Source organism: Lepus europaeus, chromosome 14, assembly GCF_033115175.1.
Source record: "Lepus europaeus isolate LE1 chromosome 14, mLepTim1.pri, whole genome shotgun sequence".
NCBI classification, from domain to species: Eukaryota; Metazoa; Chordata; class Mammalia; order Lagomorpha; family Leporidae; genus Lepus; species Lepus europaeus.
In genome coordinates, this window is record NC_084840.1 from 44,933,923 (window position 1) to 44,954,127 (window position 20,205).

The window sequence follows — 20,205 nt, forward strand, 5'->3', positions numbered from 1 at the left end:
TACCACAGCACTGTCCCCTATGTTAACTATTATCTAAATTTTAAGACTTTTGCTTTGTAGGTCTGAATTACTCTCTACTAATGAACCCTTTATACTAGCAGGAAAGGATAATGTCTTCTATTCTATGTGCATGTGAATAGTATTTAAATATATTTTAATTTTGTAGTTTTATAGGTTCAAATAGTATCCAATTGTATTTTTTTTTTATTTCTTGATGATGATGAGGCTCACTTGTTTTTTTTCTTTGTGCACATTCAGCTGTATTTCTGTGTGTGCGTGTGTCTGTATGTGTGTGTATGTGTGTCCCATTTGTGTTATTTGGTTTAAAGTTTATAGAGCTTGATTTTTCACACAGATTTTTAGGTAATTTTTATCTGTTTTGAATATTGCAATATTTTCCCTAAATTTTCATTGCCCTTTTGTTATGGTTTATCCTGTTTTCATATCGCTTGAAATTCTTAGGTTGTGCATATTTAAGTCTGCCAAACTTATCCCTAGAGTTTATCTTTTTGCTACCTTCAAGAAGGCCTTTTCCACTCCAAGTATAAGTAAAAATCAGCTTTGTTTTCTATACTTGCATAGTTGTGGTGTTTTGCAAATATATTTTTTAATGCACTTTGCATTTGAATTCAATGAATGTGTGGGGAAACAATCTCTTTTTAATAATTACCCAGTTTATTTAACACATTTTAATAGATGCAAAATTGCTTAATTAACTCTGTCACTGACAGACTTCTGGCTCTAGATGATAGCATCTCCACCCTGATCCCAGAGTCCTTCGGTTCCTAGGTCTTTTTTTTATTTCATTTATTAAACTTTTATTTAAAGAATATAAATTTCCAAAGTACAGCTTATGGATTACAATGACTTCCCCCCTCCTATAACTTCCCTCCCACCCGCAACCCTCCCCTTTCCCACTCCCTCTCCCCTTCCATTCACATCAAGATTCATTTTCAATTCTTTTTATATACAGAAGATCAGTTTAGTATATTTTAAGTAAAGATTTCAACAGTTTGCCCCCATATAGCAACAAAAAGTGAAAAAATACTGTTGGATTACTAGTTATAGCATTAAATCACAGTGTACAGCACATTAAAGACAGAGACCCTATATAATATTTTTTTAAAATTTAATTAATTTTCTATGCCATTTCCAATTTAACACCAGGTTTTTTTTTTCATTTCCAATTATCTTTATATACAGAAGATCAATTCTGTATATAATTAGTAAAGATTTCATCAGTTTGCACGCACACAGAAACACAAAGTGTAAAAATACTGTTTCAGTACTAGTTATAGCATCACTGCACATTAGACAACACATTAAGGACAGATCCCACATGAGATGTAAGTACACAGTGACTCCTGTTGCTGACTTAACAATTTGACACTTTTGTTTATGGCGTCAGTAATATCCCTAGGCTCTAGTCATGAGTTGCCAAGGCTATGGAAGCCTTTAGGGTTCACCAACTTCAATCTTATTCAGACAGGGTCATAGTCAAAGTGGAAGTTCTCTGCTCCCTTCAGAGAAAGGTACCTCCTTCTTTGATGAACCCATTCTTTCCACTGGGCTCTCACTTGCAGAGATCTTTCATTTAGGTCTTCTTCTTCTTCTTCTTCTTCTTCTTTTTTTTTTGCAGAGTGTCTTGGCTTTCCATGCCTGAAATACTCTCATGGGCTCTTCAGCCAGATCCGAATGTCTTAAGGGCTGATTCTGAGGCCAGTGTGCTATTTAGGACATCTGCCATTCTATGAGTCTGCTGTGTATCCCACTTCCCATGTTGGATCATTCTCTCCCTTTCTGATTCTATCAGTTAGTATTAGCAGACACTTTTCTTGTTTGTGTGATCCCTTTGACTTTTAAACCTATCAGTGTGATCCATTGTGAACTGAAATTGATCACTTGGACTAGTGAGATGGCATTGGTACATGCCACCTTAATGGGATTGTATTGGAATCTCCTGGCACATTTCTAACTCCACCATTTGCGGCAAGTCCGATTGAGCACGTCCCAAATTGTACATCTCCTCCCTCTCTTTTTCCCACTCTTATATTTAAAAGGGATCACTTTTCAGTTAAAATTTAAACACCTAAGAATAATTGTGTGTTAATTACAGAGTTCAACCACTAGTACTAGAACAACAACAACAACAACAAATACTAAAAAGGATAAAGTATTACATTATACATCTAGAGTCAGGAAAAGAGCTGATCAGGTCATTGTTTCTTATAGTGTCCATTTCACTTAACAGGTTTCCCCTTTGGCGCTCAGTTGTCGCCGATCAGGGAAAACAAATGATATTTGTCTCTTTGGGTCTGGCTTAATTCACTCAGCATGATGTTTTCCAGATTCCTCCATCTTGTTGCAAATGACCGGGTTTCATTGTTTCTTACTGCTCTATAGTATTCTATGGAGTACATGTCCCATAGTTTCTTTATCCAGTCTACTGTTGATGGGCATTTGGATTGGTTCCAGGTCTTAGCTATTGTGAATTGAGCTGCAATAAATATTAATGTGCAGATGGCTTTTTTATTTGCCAAATTAATTTCCTTTGGGTAAATTCCAAGGAGTGGGGTGGCTGGGTTGTATGGTAGGGTTATGTTCAGGTTTCTGAGGAATCTCCAGACTGACTTCCATAGTGGCTTAACCAGTTTGCATTCCCACCAACAGTGGGTTAGTGTCCCTTTTTCCCCACATCCTCTCCAGCATCTATTGTTGGTAGATTTCTGAATGTGAGCCATTCTCACCAGAGTGAGGTGAAACCTCATTGTGGTTTTGATTTGCATTTCCCTGATTGCTAGTGATCTTGAACATTTTTTCATGTGTCTGTTGGCCATTTAGATTTCTTCTTTCGAAAAATGTCTATTGAGATCCTTGGCCCATCTCTTATGTGGGTTGTTTGTTCTGTTGTTGTGGAGTTTCTTGATTTCTTTGTAGATTCTGGTTATCAACCCTTTATCTGTAGTATAGTTTGCAAATATTTTTTCCCATTCTGTCAGTTGCCTCTTCACTTTCCTGACTGTTTGTTTTGCATTACAGAAACTTCTCAGTTTGATGCAATCCCAAATGTTAATTTTGGTTTTGACTGCCTGTGCTTCTTGGGTCTTTTCCAAGAAGTCTTTGCAGGGTTTAAGTCTTGCAGGGTTTCTCCAATGCTCTCTAATAATTTGATGGTTTCGGGCCATAGATTTAAGTCTTTAATCCATGTTGAGTGAATTTTTGTGTAAGGTGAAAGGTAGGGGCTTTGCTTCAAGCTTCTGCATGTGGAAATCCAATTTTCCCAGCACCATTTATTGAATAGACTATCCTTATTCCAGGGATTAGTTTTGGATCCTTGATCAAATATGAGTTGGCTGTAGATGTTTGGGTTGATTTGTGGTATTTCTATTCTGTTCCATTGGTCTATCCATCTGTTTCTGTACCAGTACTATGCTGTTTTGATAACAACTGCCCTGTAGTATGTCCTGAAATCTGGTATTGTGATGCCTCCGGCTTTGTTTTTGTTGTACAAGATTGCTTTAGCCATTCGAGGTCTCCTGTGTCTCCATATGAATTTCAGCATAATTTTTTCCAGATCTGAGAAGAATGTCTTCGGTATCTTGATTGGTATTGCATTGAATCTGTAAATTGCTTTTGGGAGAATAGACATTTTGATGATATTGATTCTTCCAATCCATGAGCATGGAAGATTTCTCCATTTTTTTGGTATCCTCTTCTATTTCTTTCTTTAAGGTTTTGTAGTTTTCATCGTAGAGATCTTTAACGTCCTTGGTTAAGTTTATTCCAAGGTATTTGTTTTTGTAGCTATTGTGAATGGGATTGATCTTAGAAGTTCTTCCTCAGCCGTGGCATTGCCTGTGTATACAAAGGCTGTTGATTTTTGTGCATTGATTTTATATCCTGCTACTTTGCCAAACTCTTCGATGAGTTCCAATAGTCTCTTAGTACAGTTCTTTGGGTCCCCTAAATAAAGAATCATATCATCTGCAAAGAGGGATAGTTTGAGTTCTTCCTTCCCAATTTGTATCCCTTTAATTTCTTTTTCTTGCCTAATAGCTCTGGCTAAAACTTCTAGAACTATATTGAATAGCAGTGGTGAGAGTGGGCATCCCTGTCTGGTACCAGATCTCAGCGGAAATGCTTCCAACTTTTCCCCATTCAATAGGATGTTGGCCGTGGGTTTTTCATATATTGCTTTGATTGTATTGAGGAATGTTCCTTCCATACCCAGTTTGCTTAGAGTTTTCATCATGAAAGGGTGTTGTATTTTATCAAATGCTTTCTCTGCATCTATTGAGAGAATCATATGGTTTTTCTTCTGCAGTTTGTTAATGTGGTGTATCACGTTGATTGTTTTATGAACCATCCCTGCATACCAGTGATAAATCCCACTTGGTCTGGGTGGATGATCTTTCTGATGTGTTGTTGCATTCTATTGGCCAGAATTTTATTGAGGATTTTTGCATCTATGTTCATCAGGGATATTGGTCTGTAATTCTCTTTCAATGCTGCATCTTTTTCTGGCTTAGGAATTAAGGTGATGCTGGCTTCATAGAAAGAATTTGGGAGGATTCCCTCTTTTTCGATTGTTCTGAATAGTTTGAGAAGAATTGGAGTTAGTTCTTCTCTAAATGTCTGGTAGAACTCAGCAGTGAATCCATCTGGTCCTGGGCTTTTCTTTGTTGGGAGGGCCTTTATTACTGTTTCAATTTCTGTGTCAGTTATTGGTCTGTTTAGGTTTTCTATGTCTTCCTGGCTCAATTTAGGTAGGTTGTATGTGTCCAAGAATCTGTCCATTTCTGATAGATTTCCCTGTTTGCTGGTATACAAGTCCTTGTAGTAATTTCTGATGATTCTTTTTATTTCTATGGTGTGTATTGTTACTTTTCCATTTTCATCTCTGATCTTATTGATTTGGGTCTTTTCTCTTCTTTTTTTAGTTAGGTGGGCCAATGGGGTGCCAATTTTTTTTATTTTTTCAAAAAACCAGCTCCTCGTTTGGCTGATTTTTTGTAATGTTTTTTTGGACTCAATCCTGTAGATTTCTTCTTTGATTTTAATTATTTCTCTTCTCCTACTGGGTTTGGGTTTGGTTTGCTGCAGATTTTCTAGATCCTTGAGATGACTTGAAAGCTCATCTATTTGGTGCCTTTCCAATTTCTTGATGTAGGCACCTATTGATATAAATTTTCCTCTTAACACTGCTTTTGTTGTATCCCATAGGTTTTAGTATTTTGTACTGTTATCCTCATTTACTTCCAGAAAATTTTTGAATTCTCTTTTAATTTCTTCTATGACCCATTGTTCATTCAGGAGCATGTTATTCAATCTCCATGTGTTTGCACGTGCTCTAGGGATTCCTGAGTTGCTAATTTCCTATTTCATTCCTTTGTGGTCTGAGAAGCTGCATGGTATGATTCTAATTCTTTTGAATTTGCTGAGACTTGCTTTATAGCCTAGTATGTGGTCAATCCTAGAGAAGGTTCCATGTAGTGCTGAGAAGAATGTAAATTCTTTATGTGTAGGATGAAATGTTCTGTAGATATCTGTTAGATCCATTTGGGCTATAGTGTTGTTTAAATCTACTGTCTCCTTGTTGATCTTCTGTCCTGTTGATCTGTCTATCTCTGAGAGTGGAGTATTGAAGTATCCCAGAACTATTGTATTGGTGTCTAAGTCTCCCTTTAAGTCCCTTAACAAGTCTTTTAAATAAGCTGGTGCCCTGTAATTAGGTGCATATACATTGATAATCGTTATATCTTCCTGTTGAATGGATCCCTTAATCATTAAATAGTGCCCCTCTTTGTCTCTCCAAACAGTTTTTGTGGTAAAGTTTATGTTGTCCGATATTAAGATGGTTACGCCCGCTCTTTTTTCATTTCTGTTGGCATGGTATATCTTTTTCCAGCCTTTCACTTTCAGCCTGTATGCATCATTGTTGGAAATATGAGTTTCTTGTAAGCAGCAAAAAGATGGGTTTTGTTCCTTAACCCAATCAGCCAATCGGTGTCTTTTAACCGGACAGTTCAGGCCATTAACATTCAATGTGACTATTGAGAAGGAGTAACTTTGCCCTGTCGTTTGCCTAAGAATTTTTCTAATATATGGTTTGAGATTCCTGTGATCTTTTGCTGTGAGGTTTCCTTCCTTTACCTTCTTTCATATTGGTGACCGTGTTTCTGTGTTTCTGTATGTAACACATCTTTAAGCATCTTTTGCAGGACTGGACTGATGGCGACAAATTCTTTCAATTTCTGTTTGCTGTGAAAGGTCTTTATTTCACCTTCATTCACAAATGAGAGCTTTGCAGGATATAATATTCTGGGCTGGCAGTTTTTCTCTCTTAGTACCTGGGCTATATCTCGCCATTCTCTCCTAGCTTGTAGGGTTTCTGAAGAGAAGTCAGCTGTGAGTCTAATTGGAGATCCTCTGAGAGTAATCTGGCGTTTCTCTCTTGCACATTTTAGAATCCTTTCTTTATGTTTCACTGTGGTGAGTTTAATTACGAAGTGTTGTGGTGAGGATCTCTTTTGGTCATGTTTATTCGGGGTTCTATGAGCTTCCTGTACTAGAATGTCCCTGTCCTTCTCCAAGCCCGGGAAGTTCTCTGCAAGTATCTCACTAAAAAGGCCTTCTAATCCTTTCTCCCTCTCCATGCCTTCAGGAACTCCTAGAACCCAAATGTTGGGTTTTTTAATAGTATCCTGTAGATTCCTGACAGTATTTTTTAGATTTCTGATTTCCTCTTCTTTTCTTTGATTTGACTGTTTCCTTTCCTGTTCTCTGTCTTCTAAGTCCGATATTCTCTCTTCTGCTTCAGCCATTCTGTTTTTAAGGCTCTCTAATGTGTTTGTCATTTGATCTATTGAATTCTTCATTTCATTATGGTTTCTTGTCACTATCACAGTTTCTTGTTCTACTAGTTGTTTCATTTCATTTTGATTCCTCCTTAATGTTTCATTTTCGCGTGACAGATTTTCTATCTTGTCCATTAAGGATTTCTGTAGTTCAAGAATTTGTTTTTGAGAACTTCTTAATGTTCTTATCAATTTTTTGAGATCTGCTTCTTGCATTTCTTCTATCTCATCATCTTCATAATCTTGGATTGGGGTGTCTTTTTCATTTGGGGGCATCATAGTGTCTTCCTTGCTCTTGTTACCTCGGTTTCTACATTTGTTGTTTGGCATGTTGGAGATAATTTTTTTTTTTTTTTTTTTTTGCTGTGGTGTTTTTTTCTCGTTATACTATGCCTCTAAGTGGGCTGTCTGCTTTGATGGATCCTTAGAGGCTGTGATGGGTGTGGCCAGAGAGCTTTGCTTGATTCTTCAGGTTTAAGGCTGTGCAAAAAGTGACTCACCCAGATTGTTCTCTCCCTGGCTCCTTGCTCGATCTTTTTTTTTTTTTTTTTTCTCAGTTGGGAAGTAATTCCGCACAGCTGAGTGGAATTGAGTGTAGTTGAAATCTGGCCTCTGAGTATTCGTTTGATCTACCCCTGGGACCACACAAAGAGTTTATGCAGCCCTCAATGTGTTCTCAAGTTTCACCACAGTCCCAAGGTTACTGAGTTTGTGTACTCAGTGAGTCCCCTGGCTCCTCCTCGGATTTTCACAGTAGCAGATCGTTAGCTTCACCTGTTTTCATTAGATTCTAACCTTCTGTTATTTCTCCCGACCAGAGTCAAGTTTTTCTGCCTGGCTACTCCCGGTTGCTGCTTTACATATGTAAAATGGCTCCTGCTCTTTGTTTTTCTTGGCTTTGTAAGGTGAGCAGAGAGAGAGGCTAGTGTCTGTGCTGGTTCCCCTGATTTATTCGTTTTTTTTTTTTTTTTTTTTTTTTTCTCTCCTCCAGTCAGCCTGGTGATCTTTGCCCAGTTGGGCCTCAGGCCTCTGCCTTTCCCCGCCAATGTCTCGAGTTTCTGAGGTTTTTGTCTTACCTCCTGTTCCCGTGCTGGCAAGATTCTGCGGCTCGACTCCCGCGGCTGGGCTTCCAGGTGGTGGGCACCCTGTAGGTCCTCTGTGTCACATCCACTAGATCCGGAAGCGTTTCCTCTGCAGTTTTTTTCTTGAGTCTTTTCCTGAGGCTACAGTAATTCCACTTTTATTAAACTATATTTTCCCAGACTTTCGGTGCACGTCCTCACTATCCACCATCTTGGCTCCCCCCCCCACCCGTTACTAGGTCTTATCAGTAAGAATGTTGAGAATGTTGAGTAGATCCAGTCACAAAGTATTTTCCTGTGTCCAGTGATCTGTTTTCATATTGCTGTCTCATTAAACTGCCCTCTGCTTGTGGCTGTTTATCCAGCAGTGAATCCTCTGACTGTGCCCATCCAACCTGCCTTACTAGCCAGTGAACTCTCCTGTGAAGGATTTGCCTTATCACAAGTTCAAGGATCAACTTTTCTTTCAACATGTAACTGCAGGGGCATGACATGAATACTTACGGTTACTTTTAACTTAAGTGTTCTTTAGGTTTAGATTGATTTCTCTAAGCCGACTCCTACAGACTTGGTGTGGGGAACCGCAGGCTGGCCACCTATGGGAACCTCCTCATTTTTGTATCTACATAGCTTGCAGCAATCGGCCGACCACAAGTCCTACGAAAACAACCGGGTGAAACAGATAAAACAGGATGGACTCTGCATAAACAACTAGGAGGAACCAGGTGAAACAGATGAAACAGAATGGACTCTGCATAAACAACTAGGAAGAACCAGGTGAAACAGAGGAACTTTCGATCTGAGGCTATATGTGCCCTTTCATCTGATTGGACGATATCAGCATAAACTGCACGTGAAGAGAACCGCTATTGGCTGTGGAGCGCATGCTCCATGGGACTTGGGATATAAAGGGACATTGGGATCTGGGCGCGCGCCGCTGCCCCCTCCTCCTCTATTCTCCTCTCCCCACTTTCCTTCTCTCCCCACAAATATAAAGTTCCTTGAGAACCGAGAAAGAGTGAAAGTTCCTTGAGAACCGATGAACAGTGACCGTGTCGTGACTGTGTTGGACCCTTGCTGGCGAGGGTCCGACACTTGGAAGTAATGCCTTTGAATCCGGTCATTTTGCTCTGACCCTCATCCCTACTCAATTTGAGTTTGCCTGAAAGAGTCTGGGATTTGCCTGTATGTGGCATTGCAGAGCAGACATAGAGGGATCTTCAAATCTTCAGAAAGTTCACAGAAAATATCTTTGGGTAAAACTACATGGATTTCAAGGTTTTTTTTTTTTTGCATCAAAATAAACTTCTTTTAATTCTACTTTCCCTTGACCTTTTTGAGGTACCCTCACAGTAGTTTTCTGTGTTACCAATAAATAATCAAAAATTTGGTGGCTTTAAACAAAACAAATGTGTTTTCTCCTAGTTCTGCAATATCACTAAGTTGAAATTAAGATGTTTGCAGGGCTGCACTCCCTGCAAAGGCAGTAAGGCAAAATCTTTTCCTTGCCCCTTCCAGCACTCCTTTACTGGTGACAGTATCACTCTAATTTCTGTCTTGATAGTCACATTGCCACATCTTCTCTCTGTGCCAAATGTTACTGTGCCCTTGTCTTATAATCACACTTTCAATTGCATTTAGGGTTGGTATAGATAAATATGGTTTGATTGTGGTCTACAAGATTCAATTGATAGAAGGTTGGTCCCCAAAGCAATGATATGAGATGTTGAAACCCTTAAGAGATGGGGCTCACTGGGAGGTAGTTAGATGACAGGAATAGCACCCTTGGGAGGAATTACTGCAGGTCTTATAGTACTGAATGGATTGTATAAGGGAGCTGATATTTCCCAAGTCTCCCTTCCTCCTCTGCTGCTTGTACTTCCATTATTGTGATGCCATCCACCATGAGACTCTGCTGAGCAGCATCAGTGCCATACCTTGAACCTCCAGCACTATAAGCTAAATAAATCTGTTTCCTTTATAAATTACCCAGCTTTTGATACTTCCTTGTAGCAAATTAAAAGGGACCAAGATAGTGTGTACTGAGACAAAGCAGGATAATTGCCCCATCTCAAAATTGTTAAATCACTCACATCTGCATTGGCTTTGACATTTAAGTAACAGTTACAGGTTCTAAGCATTAGAGCTTGATATATTTTAGGGTCATTATTTACATAATTAGAGTACCCAACTTCTGAAATCAAATAACGTTAGGTTTATATCTCAGATCTAGCATTCATTAACTGTGACTTAGGGGATGATGTAAACTCTCTATCCTCCAGTTTCTTTATCTGGGCATATGAACAGGAAAATACATACTTCACATGCTTATAGATAAGAAAGTGCATGGGACACAACAAAAAATTAAAATTGTATACCAACATTTTCAAGGAACACATATACAAAATTTTCAACAAAATGCTAATAAATTGACACCAACAGTGCATCAAAAACATCATTCATAAGTGGGATTTAGCTCAGGGATGCAGGGATGGTTCAAAATGTACAGATCGATAAACAGTATATCACATCTACAGAATTAAGGGTAAAAATCATGATCAACTCAGTAGATATATGCGCAAAGCAGTCAATAAAATTGAACATCTATGCCTGATAAAAATCTTGGAAAATTTATGTATAGAAGGAACACAACACAGTTAAGACTATGTAGGACAAACTCACATCCAACATCATACTGAATGGAGAAAAGCTGAAAGCATTTCCTATAAGATAAGGAACCAGACAAGGGTGTTCAATTTCATCACTCTTAATCAATGTAATGTTGCAAAGTTTAACCAGTCATTAAGCAACAGAAACAGATAAAAGACATACAAGTATTAGAGGAGAAAGTAAGATTATCCCTGTTTGCAGTTGACAGTTTTATATATTGTGGAATATTAGATCAATATGTAAAATAAGTAGCATTTTTATACATCAATAATGAATACATCAAGAAAAAATTATAAGAATTAGAAGATGAATCACAATTGTAATAGCTGCTCAATGGAAAAATAAATAATGAAAATTTGGTATATATGTATTTTTTGACAGGCAGAGTGGACAGTGAGAGAGAGACAGAGAAAGGTTTTCCTTTTCTGTTGGTTCACTCCCCAATGGCTGCTGCGGTCGGCACACCACGCTGATCCGAAGCCAGGAGCCGGTGCTTCTGCTGGTCTTCCATGCGGGTGCAGGGCCCAAGCACCTGGGCCATCCTCTACTGCACTCCCGGGCCACAGCAGAGAGCTGGCGTGGAAGAGGAGCAACCAGGACAGAATCCGGCGCCCCGATCAGGACTAGAACCTGGTGTGCCAGGTTCATTATACTAGGAATCAGATCATTATACTAGGTGAAATACTTCAGACACAGAAAAGATATATCATGTTTTTTCTTATGTGTATGTTATTTAAATAGTAAAAAATGTGTATATGCCATATTACTTGATATAGATATTTGTAAATGTTTAACTGAGTTATAGTCCTTATCTAATAATATACATTTATTCCCTCATTTTGTGATCTTTTTCATGAATCCTACCCTGCTTTCAAAAAAGTGTGTGTATAATGTTTATATATATAAAGTGAATATGAGAAAATGTCAAAAATGATTAAATCTGGGAGGATGGCACTTCCTGCATCTGCATAGGAGACCAGGAGGAGACACCCGGCTCCTCTCTTGGGATCAGCGCAGTGCCGACCATAGCGGCCACTGGGGGAGTGAACCAGTGGAGGGAGGACTTTTCTCTCTGTCACTCTCTCACAGCCACCATGAATTGGAGCCATGCAGGATTGTCAGTTTATTAATGAAGCATGATTACAAAAATTACCTGGCTTTCATCAGTCATTGTCCTTACGTCAGAGGAAACTCCAGCTGCTACGAAGTGGTGCCTACAGAGGAATCTGTTCCTAGTTGGAGAACCATAAAAAACAATGTTTCAGACCTCTATCTTGAAGGAAATGTCCACCAATCTCTGCAGAATGCAACTGAAAACCAATTGGTGCAACCTACTGTTTTCCCACAAAAAGGAGGAAAAGGCAAGAAGAAGCTCAGACTGTTTGAATACCTTTACGAATCCCTGTGTAATCCTGAGATGGCATCCTGTATTCAGTGGGTCGATAAAAACAAAGGCATCTTTCAATTTGTATCAAAAAAACAAAGAAAAACTGGCTGAACTCTGGGGAAAAAGAAAAGGTAACCGGAAGACCATGACTTACCAGAAAATGGCCAGAGCACTGAGGAATTATGGGAGAACTGGGGAAATCACCAAAATCCGGAGAAAACTAATTTACCAATTCAGCAAGGCCATTCTCCAAAGACTCTCTCCATCTTATATCTTGGGGAAAGAGATTTGCTACTCACAGTACCTTCAACCTGATCAGGAATATCTCAGTTTAAATGCCTGGAATGCAAATCACAACTATACATATGCCAATTACTATGAGTTAAGTCTCCCAGATTGCTAAGTAACACCCTCCCATTTCTTGGTATCCTGGTTTTGAAATTTCTACAAGCCTCAGGATTTTTCTTGCAAAGCAAATACAGTCAGCTTTCCATATCCACAGCCAGTCAGGAATAACAAACATTTGAAAACAAATTGCATCTCTTCTAAACTTCTTGTCATTATTCCCTAAACAACACAATGTAACAATTTACATAGCATTTACACTGAGTTAGGCATTAAAAGTAGTCTAGACAGCTCCTGCATTTGCCAATTTTTTTTTTTTTTTTGGACAGGCAGAGTGGACAGTGAGAGAGAGAGAGATAGAGAGAAAGGTCTTCCTTTTTGCCATTGGTTCACCCTCCAATGGCCGCTGCGGTAGGTGCGCTGCTGCCAGCGCACCGTGCTGATCCGATGGCAGGAGTCAGGTGCTTCTCCTGGTCTCCCATGGGGTGCAGGGCCCAAGCACTTGGGCCATCCTCCACTGCACTCCCTGGCCACAGCAGAGAGCTGGATTGGAAGAGGGGCAACCGGGACAGGATCGGTGACCCCGCCGTGACTAGAACCCGGTGTGCCGGCGCCGCAAGGCGGAGGATTAGCCTGTTGAGCCGCAGCGCCGGCTTGCATTTGCCAATTTAATTTCCTTTGGGTAAATTCCAAGGAGTGGGATGGCTGGGTTATATGGCAGGGCTATATTCAGGTTGCACCTGAATGTTTGTTGCAGCTCAATTCACAATAGCTAGGGCATGGAGTCAACCTAAATCCCTATCAACAGAAGACTGGATAAAGAAATTATGGGGTGTGTACTCAATGGAATACTATACAGCAGTAAAAAAAAAAGAAGGCCGGTCATTGCAGCAAAATGGAAGAATCTGGAAAACATCATGCTGGATGAAATAGGCCAGTCCCAAAGGGACAAAAATCATATGTTCTCCCTGATCGGTGACAGCTAACTGAGCACCTAAAAGGAAACCTGTTGAAGAAGTGAAATGGACACTATGAGAAACAATGACTTAATTGGCCCTTGTCCTGACTGTTGAGGAAAAACTCACTACTTTATTCCTTTTGGTATTTTTTTTTTTGTTCTACTTAATACTATTCATTGAACTCTTTAATTAACACACAATTATTCTTAGTTGTTTAAATTTAACTGAAAAGTGATCCCCGTTAAATGTAAGAGTGGGAATAAGAGAGGCAGGAGATGAACAGTTTGGCACATGCTCAATCAGACTTACTCCTAGTGGTAGAGTTAGAAACGTGCCAGGGGATTCCAATTCAATCCCATCAAGGTGGCATGTACCAATGCCATCTCACTAGTCCAAGTGATCAATTTCTGTTCACAATTGGTCATAATGGTAGGATTAAGTGTCAAAGAGATCACATAAACAAGACTAGTGTCTGCTAATACTAACTGATAAAATTAAAAATGAGAGAATGACCCAACATGGGAAGTAGGATACACAGCAGACTCATAGAATGGCAGATGTCCTAAATAGCACTCTGCCCTCAGAATCAGCCCTTAAGCATTCAGATCTGGCTAAAAAGCCCATGAGAGTATTTCAGGCATGGAAAGACAAGACACTCTGGCAAAAAAACCAAACCAAACCAAACCAAAACAAAACCTAAATGAAAGATCTCTGTGAGTGAGATCCCAGTGGAAAGAACGGGCCATCAAAGAAGGAGGTACCTTTCTCTTAAGGGAGAACTTCCACTTTGACTATGGCCTTGTCCAAATATGATCAGAGTCGGCGAACTCAGGAGGCTTCCATGGCCTTGCCAACTCATGACTAGAGCCTGGGGAGATTGCTGACGCCTTACACAAGAGTGTCAATTTGTTAAGTCAACAACAGGAGTCACTGTGCACTTACTCCCCATGTAGGATCTCCATTCTTAATGTGTAGTTCAATGTGAATTAATGATATGACTAGTGCTCAAACAGTATTTGGCACTTTGTGTTCTGGGTGGGAGCAAACTGATGAAATCTTTACTTAATATATACTAAATTGATCTTCTGTATAAAAAATGAATCTTGATGTGAATGGAATGGGAGAGGGAGTGTGAGATGGGAGGGGTATGGGTGGGAGGGAAGTTATGGGGGGGGAAAGCCATTGTAATCCATAAACTGTACTTTGGAAATTTATATCTACTAAGTAAAAGTTAAAAAAAAAATGACCTAAATGAAAAGATCTCTTTGAGTGAGATCCCAGCAGAAAGAACAGGCCATCAAAGAAGGAGATACCTTTCTCTGAAGGGAGGAGAGAACTTCCACTTTGACTATGGCCTTGTCTAAATAAGATTGGAGTTGGCAAACTCGGGAGGCTTCCATAGTCTTGGTAACTCATAACAAGAGCCTCGGATGATTACTGATGTCATAAATAAGAGTATCAATTGTTAAATCAACAATGAAAGTCACTGTGCACTTACTCCCCATGTAGGATCTTTGTCCTTAATGTGTTGTACTATGTGAATTAATGGTATAACTAGTACTCAAACAGTACTTTATATTTTGTGTTTCTGTGTGGGTTCAAACTGTTGAAATATTTACTTAGTATATACTAAATTGACCTTCTGTGTACAAAGATAATTGAAAATGAATCTTGAAGCGATCTGCACCTTAATGTTTATTGCAGCTCAATTCACAATAGCTAAGACATGGAATCAACCTAAATGCCCATCAACAGTAGACTGGATAAAGAAATTATGGGATATGTACTCTATAGAATACTATACGGCAGTAAAAAAACAATGAAATCCAGTCATCTGCAACAAAATGGAGGAATCTGGAAAACATCATGCTGAGTGAAATAAGCCAGTCCAAAAGGGACAAATGTCATATGTTCTCCCTGATTGGTGACAACTAACCAAGCACCAAAAAGAAAACCTGTTGAAGTGAAATGGACACTATGAGAAAGAGTGACTTGATCGGCCCTTGCCCTGACTGTTGATGTACAACTTAATACTTTATCCCTTTTAGTATTTTTTTTTTCTGTTTGTTCTACTTAATACTATTGGTTGAATTCTGTAATTAATACACAATTATTCTTAAGTGTTGAAACTTAAATGAAAAGTGATCCCTGTTAAATATAAGAGTGGGAATAATAGAGGGAAGAGATGTACAATTTGGGACATGCTCAAGCTGACTTGCCCCAAACGGTAGAGTTAGAAACGTGCCAGAGGATTCCAATACAATCCCATCAAGGTGGCATGTACCAATGCCATCTCACTAGTCCAAGTGATCAATTTCAGTTCACAATTGATCATAATGATAGGACTAAGAGTCAAAGGGATCATATAAACAAGACAAGTGTCTGCTAATACTAACTGATAGAATAAAAAAGGGAGAGAACGATCCAACATGGGAAGCAGGATACACAGCAGACTCATAGAATGGCAGATGTCCTAAATGGCACTCTGGCCTCAGAATCAGCCCTTAAGGCATTCAGATATGGCTGAAAAGCCCATGAGAGTATTTCAGGCATGGAAAGCCAAGACACTCTGAAAAAAACAAAAAACAAAACAAAACAAAAAAACAAAAAACAAAAAAACAAACCCTAAATGAAAGATCTCTGTGAGTGAGATCCCAGTGGAAAGAACAGGTCATCAAAGAAGGAGGTACCTTTCTCTGAAGGGAGGAGAGAACTTCCACTTTGACTATGATCCTGTCTGAATAAGATTAAAGTCGGTGAACTCAAAAGGCTTCCATAGCCTTGGTAACTCATGACAAGAGCCTAGGGTGATTACTGATGCCATAAACAAGAGTGTCAAATTGTTAAGTCAACAACAGGAGTCACTGTGCACTTACTCCTCATGTAGGATCTCTGTCCTTAATGTGCTGTACATTGTGATTTAATGCTATAACTAGTACTCAAACAGTATGTTATACTTTGTGTTTCTATGTGGGTGCAAACTGTTGAAAGCTTTACTTAATATATACTAAATTGATCTGCATATAAAGAGAATTGAAAATGAAAAAAAAAATGAATCTTGATGTGAATGGGATGGGAGAGGGAGTGGGAGATGGGACAACTGCAGGTGGGAGGAATGTTATGGGGGGGAAAGCCACTATAATCCAAAAGTTGTACTTCGGAAATTTATATTTATTAAATAAAAGTTAAAAAAATTTAAAAAATGATTAAATCTATTTCAATTCATTTTATTCTATTTATGTCTGTATTTAAAATATTTTTTAAAAGAAAATGACAACAAAAGTAGTGAAATCAATACTGAAAATTCATTACATAATAGGCTTTGTACATGTTCTTTTCATATATAATTGTATTAAGTCCTTCCATAGAACTTTGGGGATGCTACAAGCTGTGGGCAAACCAAAGCTTAAAGATGGTAAACAGCTTATCTCTGAGCATACCATTTGGTAAGCTTGAAAGCTGGAATCCTTAAATACAAATCTCACAAAGGTTGAGATCTGTGCCCTCAAACAATATCTTATGATATCTTATGTCTTCTTACGAGTCTGTCTTGCCTAAAAGTCCTGCATTTAAAAGTTGTATGACATATCTTTATTGTGGTTTTATACCACAGAAGATGGAGAAAAGTGTCTCTCTAAATATCCTGTCCAAAAAGTCAGTCATGACAGGTGAAATTTTAGCCATGGCTACATGGAGAGAAAACAATACCCATGAAATGCCCAATACCAAAAACCATTCTTGCCTGCTGAAATTTCACTGACAGAAGCCACTTAAGGTAATCTCCTTATGCTTTGCTGAGGACTGCAGCCAGTGTGTCACAAATACACATCACCTGGGAAACTTGTTAACACACAGGAATTTGGACTCACCCTAGAGTTTCTAATTAAGTAGATATGGGTTAGACCCTAAGGATTTATAGACTTACCATGTTCCCAGGTGATTATGATAATAATAGTTTGGGACTCTCACTTTGAGGGCCATAGGTTAGTCAAGGACTAATTCTCAAAACTGGCAGCACATTGGAATCACTTGCAGGTACTATTAAAGCTATGGACACTCAGGCTTTATTCCATTCAACTAAATAAAAATTTGATGGTTGATCTAGTTGTGAATATTTTTTTTTTTTGACAGGCAGAGTGGACAGTGAGAGAGAGACAGAGAGAAAGGTCTTCCTTTGCCGTTGGTTCACCCTCCAATGGCCGCCGCGGTAGCGTGCTGTGGCCAGCGCACCGTGCTGATCCGATGGCAGGAGCCAGGTACCTATCCTGGTCTCCCATGGGGTGCAGGGCCCAAGGACTTGGGCCATCCTCCACTGCACTCCCTGGCCACAGCAGAGAGCTGGCCTGGAAGAGGGGCAACCGGGACAGGATCGGTGCCCCGACCGGGACTAGAACCCGGTGTGCCGGCGCCGCAAGGTGGAGGATTAGCCTAGTGAGCTGCGGCGCCGGCTCTAGTTGTGAATATTTTTAGAAGGTATCTCAAGGATGTGCAGCCATGCCTTAGAAGATGGCCATTTACACTAAGCAGATAACCAGGCACAGTATCCAGGGAAGGTTTCTTACATTGGGTCACATACAGCAATGGCTCCCAATAATGGATTTTCTACTTCAATAACTTTTTTTCTTGACTAACTTCCTGAGTTTGTACCCACATGATTGGACTCTTTTTTTTTTTTTCACATCTATTTCCTCTCAAAGTACTATTTCCCAGAATTATGGTTCTTTTAAATTTCTGTATTTTTTCTGAAATACTTGACAGTTTCTTAGTGTGTTGATAGACATTCTTCCCCAGCCTATTGTTTACTGTGAGGGATAAGCAGATATTGGCATGATTTTTCCAATACAAATACTAAGGATTTTATCTTTTTGTGGAGAACCCTTTCAAGAATCATTTAAGAATATTTGGAAATTTTGTTGACTTTTCCTCAGAATTTAAGAGTTAACAAGAAATCAGATTTAAGGCATATGCTAATAAAAATACTGCTAGCATTAAGTAGGATAACGGGTTTGGCATATAAGTAAATTTTATCTTCCTTGTTACTCATGTTGATTTATCAAATTGATATGTGTATTTGCTCAATAAAAGAGTCCATTGAAAGCATTTCATATTTTATGGTAAAATGTGACGGTAGTTATTAAATGATACTTTTTGTCTTTATGAAGATACTTGTGAGAAATTAGTTTCCATTCTGAGTACATGATATGATTTTACTGAACTGTCCATTTGCTGTTGGGTTTTTAAGGCTTTGATTTATACTGCTGATTATGCTTCCCTCCTGACATTGGCTCATAAAAAGCTTAGAACCAAAATTTAAGTCTAATTTTAGTAAACTGTAAAACTTCTAGAGCGCAATTTTTGATCTAGTTTTATTCTTGACTGCATTTAGGATCCCAATGTTTATTTTGCCTCAGTCCTAACTATCTACGTAAATAAAATTTATGGGAAGCCATGGATTTGAATTGAATCCCTGCAGAGGATCTAACAGGTCAAACATATTTTAAGCATAGTAATTAAGAAGGTGGCCAGCTAAGTTATCACCATTGATTGGTTGATGAAGTTGTAGCCAATTAAGTTGCTTTCTATGCCTCAGTTCCTTTTTTTAATACATGCTGTCTGATGGCACTTGTCGGAATTCTCAGAACTTGTTCTGGTTTGGGGAGCTGCCTGGTTTGTGGATCTTTACTCTTTTGCTTTGCTGGAGTAACCTTGTAATGGGTTACGTTGAACTTGTTTCCTCTAAATTTATGCAGATATTCAGACTCTGATGTCTTAATGTTAATAGCTGATGCATCAAGGGTGGAAACTTGATTTAATTATGACATCTGAGAGGTTGGGCTGGTGGAAGGTTTTTAAGTCATTAGGGGCATGTCCTCTGAGAGTGGTTCTTGTGAGAGGGTTGCATGTTTGACTTCACATTCTACCTAGCTACTCTCTCTGTGCTTGCTGACTAATCGTGTGATATTTTCTCTGTACCACCTAGGGGAGCTTCTACCAAACATCAGGCTATGGAGCTGTCTGATCCTGAACTGTGACCTCCAAATTATAAGCTGAGATAACTTTTCTGAGATGCTCCTATCAAGGATTTTAGTTAAAGTAACAAAAAAGGACTAATAGAAAACTCCACTGAATTTAGTTCAAGGGTGAACATCCAGCCTGAGGGCCATTTCAGGCCCACAAAAGTATTTGCTCTCGTCCTGCTGGAGCAACCGCAGGTGGGATTCAAAATCCAATAAATCTGTAGCAGGCTAATTTTAAGTTGATATTTTGTATGATCTGTTAATTATGTTATAAATATCAAATTGACCCTTGACATAGAAAAGGTTTATCACCCCTGAGTTAGTCTGTTTTAGTGACAGTTTGGCATACTCAGTGAGATTTGGAGCAGAGTTTCTTGATGCTTCTGGGAATGGTGAGTCCCAGAAACATCGGGTAACAGAGCATAAGTGCTTATTTTGCCTTGGTCCTATCTATCTTGGATTTTGAAGCTCCACAGACTTGTGTTTGCTCTTTCTGAGTTTTAGCATATCTTTGGTTCAAACTGGGATTGCAAGTTGGGACAGCTGCAAGATTGCTGATACAGGAGTTCCAGGTCCTGAGTCAGAAACAGAGCTGAGTTTGGAAGCAATTGAAGTAGGTCCTGCAGGAAGGCCTCAGGTCTGTGAGTAGGTCTGACAAGACTAAGCTGGTTTCAATAGGCTGTTGAAGTTATTAACAGATAGGGAATCATAGATTCTTCTGGATTCGGGGAATCTAGTACCCTGTCAGGTGGAACTCCATCCAGGATTAGTTTATGTTCTGAGAGCACATCACCTTGAAGGGCTACCACCTATCATTTTGTGCTATAAGAGGCTGGATAAGCTTTTTAGGTTTTGTGGCAGCTACCTGAGTCAGACAGAAACTGTATT

The 20,205-nt window shown here is 39.1% G+C and overlaps 1 pseudogene; it reads left to right on the forward strand.

Annotated features, from left to right (window-relative positions):
* The first annotated feature begins 11,725 nt into the window (after window positions 1-11,725).
* Window positions 11,726-12,471, forward strand: LOC133773772 (transcription factor Spi-C-like; annotated as a pseudogene).
* Window positions 12,472-20,205: the final 7,734 nt, after the last annotated feature.